General features: G+C 41.9%; 1 protein-coding gene across 1 annotated transcript in view; it reads right to left on the bottom strand.

Annotated features, from left to right (window-relative positions):
* The window catches only part of CCDC82 (coiled-coil domain containing 82), a 56,392-nt gene extending 52,810 nt beyond the window's left edge, over nucleotides 1-3,582 (bottom strand). The window contains exon 1 of the mRNA XM_040976843.1: nucleotides 3,555-3,582. The gene's annotated coding sequence lies outside the window, so the exon portion shown is untranslated. The remainder of the gene's footprint in view (nucleotides 1-3,554) is intronic.
* Nucleotides 3,583-6,458: the final 2,876 nt, after the last annotated feature.

A 6,458-nucleotide genomic window follows, 5' to 3' on the forward strand; every position in this document is an offset into this window, starting at 1 on the left:
CCAATCCAGCTCTGCTTCCAGCTTTTTGTTTGTTTCTCTCTGATGACAGGGAATATCTGCCAATTCTGAGATTCTTTCATTCTATTTTGGAGACTCTCCATGTACTTTTTTTTTTTTTTGAAACATTTATTTATTTATTGGAAAGTCAAATATACAGAGAGGAGGAGAGACAGAGAGGAAGATGTTCCGTCTAATGATTCACTCCTCAAGTGAGTGTAACGGCCAATGCTATGCCGATCCGAAGCCAGGAACTTCTTCCAGGTATCCCACGCGGCTGCAAGGTCCCAAAACTTTGGGCGGTCCTCGACTGCTTTCCCAGGCCACAAGCAGGGAGCTGGGTGGGAAGTGGAGTTGCCGGGATTAGAACCGGCATCCATATGGGATCCAGGTGCGTTCAAGGTGAGGATTTTAGCCACTAGGCTACGCTACCGGGTCCTCTATGTGTACTTTTAATTTGCTCTACTGTGTTCTTTATTGCTTCCTTAAATTCTTTGAACTCTTGTATGTGCTTCTGATTGTTGATCAGAAGCTTTAAAATGAGTTTTATGAATTCTGTGTGCCCCATTTTCTCGATGTCTTCCTCAGAAAACTCTGAGGTTGGCAAAGGGTTTTGCTTCTTTGCAGGGGAGTTTTCGGTGATATTCATTGTGCCTTTGTCTCTTCTTTTGCTCTTGATCATTGTACTTCTGGTTAGCAGAGTCTTCTCCTTGGGGCAGGTTTCTAAGCTGTGTCACCCACAGGTCTACAATGCGATTTTACTTGTTGCAGTTGGTACGTGACTTTTGGCTTGCAGCCACTTGTGCCACAACCTCCAGCGAGTTCCAGGTCTGAGTTCTTATGTCAGATTTCTACTGTGGTCTCCACAGCCCCAGCTCCTGGCTCAAAACTCTCTACCTCCTGTGATACCGTGCTGAGGCTGCACCGTTGTCTCTGCAACCTTTCTCCCTCTTCCGGTTGGAGCAGGTCCGAGGATTAGAGAGACACCAGGCGTCCTATATAATTTGGTTGTTGGTGGCACAGATCTTTTCGGAACCTGTTGGACGTTAGGATTGTGTGCTACACGGACCTATTTTGACCTGTACAATGCCACAGTCGGTATTATTTTCCTGTGGGACCCGTACGATCCACGGAGCTCAGCGAGTTCTCGCGAGCTCAGCACATGCGCAGTTCACTGTTGTCCTACAGTCCTAAAGCGTTTGCCACAGTGTACAAAATGGTGGCTGACATGCCACCACTACAGTTCTTGGTCTGCTTGCCGTCAGGTGTGAGGACTACCCAGACCTGTCTTGGGTGGAGCCTGTAGAATGCCACGTTGCTGCAGTTCACCCAGTCAGAAATGAGTTCACTCCCAGGTCAGTTTATGCGCAGTCCTTTCCCTTGCCTTTGCCTCCTTACGCAAAATGGTGCCCAATTTGGCTCTAAGGGGGCTGACTGGCCTGTGAAATCCACCCTGTTCTCGCACTGTCTATCTGGGTTCTGCTGCTCTGTCTCTGCTCCTGGTCAAATCAAACGGACCAGCAGGACGGACAGTTCTTTGTCTGGGTCCACCTCCCGAGCTCCCAGTGAAAGTCCCTTCCCACCTGGTTGCTGGTGCAGTTCCGGCTGCTGGTAGAGTTCAGATCGCTGTTAGCTGAATGCCGCTGGAGTATCAGTCACTGCAACACCACACCGCTGTGCCCGCTGCTTTCCTGTGTCTGTCAGTCTCCAGGTACCCCTCTGCTGTTGTTCTGTCCTCTCCTATTTCCTGAAATATGTCCTCTCTGCTTCATCCTGATTAAATGTTTTTCCGTATGTTTAAACGTGTCCTTACCGAATTCCTCCATATTGATTCTCAGTAGTTGGGATTCTATCTTCATTTGGAATCATAAATGATTTTAAAATTTAATTCTTTTAAAAGAGAAAGCCCACATTTAGTTAAATGGCGACATTTTTTTTCCTTTTGTGAATATTGATACATAACAATTTTGGCTCTGGTTTTATTATTTTTAATAGTTTTATTCCTAAAAAAAATTGTGAACATAGGAAGAACCGATTTTATGCATTCAGCAGGTATATTTCCAAGAAGACAATCGCACTTTTCGTGTGCACCTGCCTCCCCGCAGTATGCCTCCTTCCCGTCCATGTCCTCAGCAGTATTTGCACAGACAGTTTAACCAACTCTGTAACTGCAGGCTTGCTTTACTATGAATCGTAATATTCCACAAGTGAATAGTAGGAAGTCTGCAAACAACGTTTCTTCTGGAGTATAAATGGCTAAAAGCAACAAACCCCAAAGAAGCCATTTCATTCCTACACTCTGTGTGTGTGTATTCTATATTAGCTGCCATATCTCAGAGAAAATATGGTATTTGTTGATTTTTAATCCAGTGTACTAATCTAGGATGTAACTGTGTAATGTAGACTATCACATCCAGACGTGAGGATACAATGCAGTGTGCATCTCTACTTCCAGATCAAAGATGGACTCCCAGTGAAACTGTTCACTGTATCTTGACAATAGGATGTTGGACTCTGCCATTGTCCATACCCGCAATGAAGGACATAGACTGTATGAAGAGCTATGCTATAGTAATGATATAGGGGAACTCAGTTAGAGGGGAGGGCATTAGGGAAGAGATAAGGTAAAGCCCCGGCCTATGGAACTGTATCATAAAATGATAATAATAAAAAGAAGTTAAAAAACAAAGCGAAACTAAAAAGATAAAAGGAACAACATCGCCATCTTGTGGTGCTTTAGAAGATTGACCCTTAAACAGGTTTGATTTTTCCTGTGGATGAAAATGGAGAATAATGATACATAAAACTGAATCTGTAATTTCTCAATGTCTTAAATTTTTCTTATAATACTAACATATTTTAATGAAGAGGTACATTATTAAAGAGCTGCTGGGCATTATGATTTCACCTTGATCAGACTGAACACGAAGTAAGAGACAATTCACATTTGCAATTGTATTGCCCAGAATTTTCATTTTTAAAATTGTACTGTTTTATTCATTCCAAGTGAATAAAAAAATAGGAAAGAGCAGATTACATTAATAGTTCTTTAAAAAAAATACTTATTTATTTTTATTGGGTAGGTAGATTTACAGAAAGTAGAGAAAGATTTTCCATCTGCTGGCTCACTCCCTGTGGCTACCTGGAGCTGAACTCATCGGAAGCCATAAGGGTCTTCCACAGCGGTGTAGGGTCCTAAGGCTTTGGGCCATCCTCCTTTGCTTTCCCAGGCCACAGAAGGGAGCTGGCTGGGAAGTGGAGTAGCCAGGACAAGAATGGATACCCATGTGGGATCCCAGCACTTCTGGAAAAGGATTAGCTAATTGAGCCACTGAACCGGGCCCTCGACATTGGCTTTGTGGCAGCTTGCCCACAGTTAAAAAAAACAAAACAATTAAATTATTGGGACCAAAAAAGAGGCTCCTGGAAAGAAACTCCTGGTTACAGATCTGCTCAGGCCATTACTGCCATTTAGGAATGAACCAGTAGATGGAACATTTTTCTCTCTGCCATTCCTTCCCTTTGTAAATCTGTCTTTCCAATAAAAATAAATACACCTTAAAAATTAAGTTCTTCCATTATTCCTGACATGACCCAATTTCCAGCTTCCAACTGCTAAAGCCTGAAGTAGCAGTGGACAGTGGCGTAGTTGTGACGCAGGGAGGCAAGCCACTGTTTGCAATGCCTGCAAGCCCTTAGTGGAGTTGCAGTCCTGGCTGCTGTATTTGTGACCCAGCGTTCTCTTCTAATGTTCTTTAATCACGTACATGGCATTTTTGAATCTGTACACAGATTGTTGCAATCCAGTTAACATGCGCCTTGTATACTTACCATATTTGTGTGTGTCGAGAACACTTACGTCTATTCTAGCAATGTGCAACTCCACAGTGCAATATTCCTGCTCAACTCGTTGCTCTTGCCTCAAGGCCATTTTCTGTCATACAAAACGTCTCCCCAATTCCAACCTTGCCCCTTCCCAGCTTCTGTCAACCACTGTTCTTTTTTAAATGTCTATTCGTTGCACTGCTGTGTCGCAATGCCTCGCGCTCACTCTGTACCCAGACAGGCATTCTGATCTCTGCTTCAATGAGTTCGACTTTTTAGAGTACATATCTAAGAAAGACCACCTAGTATTTTCCGACATGGTTTATTTTATTTAACATGATGTTTCATAAGTTCATCCATGTCATCAAAAATGACAAGATTTATGTAGTTTTAGAAGATGAGTAGAATTTTGCTAAACATGTGAGCATATTTTCTGTGCTTCTTCCATGGAAAGTTATGTAATTCCACAGCTTGGTAATGCAAATGGGCGTAGTTATCTCATTGAAATGCTGGGTTCATTTCATTTGTGAAGGGGAGTATTCCCACGAGTTACATTGAAGAAATCATACGGGTAGTTCTATTTTTGCTTTTCTAAGGAACCTCTGTATTGCTTTTCATAATGGCATTTATTCATATGCCCTTTTGTCATTTGTAAGTCTTTTTTGAGAAATGTCTATTTGTGTTATTTGTTCATTTTAAATGTGATTATTAATTTTCTAGGTATTGAGTTGTCTGACTTCTTTACGTGGCTTATCAGACATACCTTCGCCAGATGTGTAGTTTGCGTCTTCACTCTGCTGCTTGCTTCCTTTGCTGTGCAAAGATTTTAGTGCAATGTATTCCATTTGCGTGTTTTCTTTTTTGTCTGCATTTTTGGGATCACAATAAAATCCATGTCATAGAGCATTTCCCCTGTATCTTCTCCTAGTCATTTCATGGTCTCAAATTTCATGCTTAGTCGATTTTCTTACGATAATAAGATAATGGTGCAATTTGGTTTTTTGTTTTGATTTGTTTTTGTTTTTGTTTTTTTTTTTTTGCATGTGGATATTGTTCTAAATAGAGTTAGGTGCAGATACTGCTCTCTCTGCATTGTGTGTGTTTGGTATTTTTGTTGATGATCAATTGACCGTAGGTGTACACATTGATTTCTTGAGTTTCTGCTCTGCTCTATTGGCTAGGTGTCTATTTTTATTTTTATTTCTGTTATTTTTTTCTTTTCTTAAAAAATGATTTTATGATACGGTTCCATAAACTCTGAGATTTCCCTTACCCCTTTGTCAATTCTTCTCCTTGCTGATTTCCCCTACATTTTTACAATAGTATAGTTCTTCATAAACATTCATAAGTCCATCATTCTGCTATTTAAGTGTATTCTGACATTGCGGGATGGACAATGGCAGAGAGTCCAGCATTCCATTCTCGAGATACATTCAACAGTTTCACTGGGAGTCCATCTTTGACCTGGAAGTAGAGATGCATACTGCATTGTATCCTCACATCTGGATATGATATTCCCCACCACACAGTTACTACACATCCCCTTTAACGAAAAGCCACAGAATGAAATCAATAACAGGAAGAAAAATAGAAATTTACAACACCATTAAGTTAGATAACATGCTACCCAATGACCAATGTGTCACTGAAGAAATGAAAAAGAAATTAAAAAACCTTCTTGAAAAAAATGATGCTATTTTATGACCTATGAATCAGTGAAGAATTAAAATGAGAGAAAAAAAATGCTTGTAAAAAATGAAAATAGGGTCTGGCACAGTAGCCTCGCAGCTAAAGTACTCACCTTGAATGCTTCAGGATCTATATTGGCACTGATTCTAACCCCAGTGGCCCCACTTCCCATCCCACTCCCTGCTTGAGGCCTGGGGAAGCAGTGGAGGACGGCCCAAAACCTTGGGACCCTGCACCTGTGTGGGAGAACCAGAAGAAGCTCCAGGCTCCTGGCTTCAGATTGGCTCAACTCTGGCCATTACAACTGCTTGGGGAGTGAATCAACGGACAGAAGATCTTCCTCTCTGTTTCTCCTCCTCTCTGTATTTCTGACTTTGCAATAAAAATAAACGAATCTTTAAAAAAGAGAAAAAAAAAAGCAAAAAACATCAAAATCCATGACACATAGTTTCAAGTGATCTTTGTTGGTGAGACGGGGCTCTGTAGGCAACAAGTAGATGGCTTTGGCTTTTGGTTCCAGTTCACTAATGTGTGACATTTGGCTGATGAGTTTAAGTCATTTACATTCAGGGTTAATATGGATAGGTGGTAATTTGGTCCTGTCATTTAGCAATGGGCTGTTCAGTGTTTGATACAGTCTTCTGTTGTCATTTTACTGGGATGTTCTTCACATTTGCCTTTGGTTTTGGTGGGTGCTATTCTTTTCTCTGTCAAGACAGCATCTTTAGGTATCATTTGTGGGCAGGCCTGGCCTGTAAAATCTCCCCTGTTCCTATAACACCTGCTTGGGTTCTGCTGCTCTGTCTGCTCCTGATTGGCTCAGCAGGCTAGGCAGTTTTTGTCCGAGTTCACCTCTTGAGCTCCCTGCCAGTGAGCTCGGCTTCCCAGCTGGCTGCAGTGGAGCTCGGATCGCCTCTCGTGAAGGCTGCTGGGGCACCTCGTCACCA

Source organism: Ochotona curzoniae, unplaced genomic scaffold (genome assembly GCF_017591425.1).
Source record: "Ochotona curzoniae isolate NIBS_2020 unplaced genomic scaffold, NIBS_Ocur_1.0 contig_2723, whole genome shotgun sequence".
Taxonomy (NCBI): Eukaryota; Metazoa; Chordata; class Mammalia; order Lagomorpha; family Ochotonidae; genus Ochotona; species Ochotona curzoniae.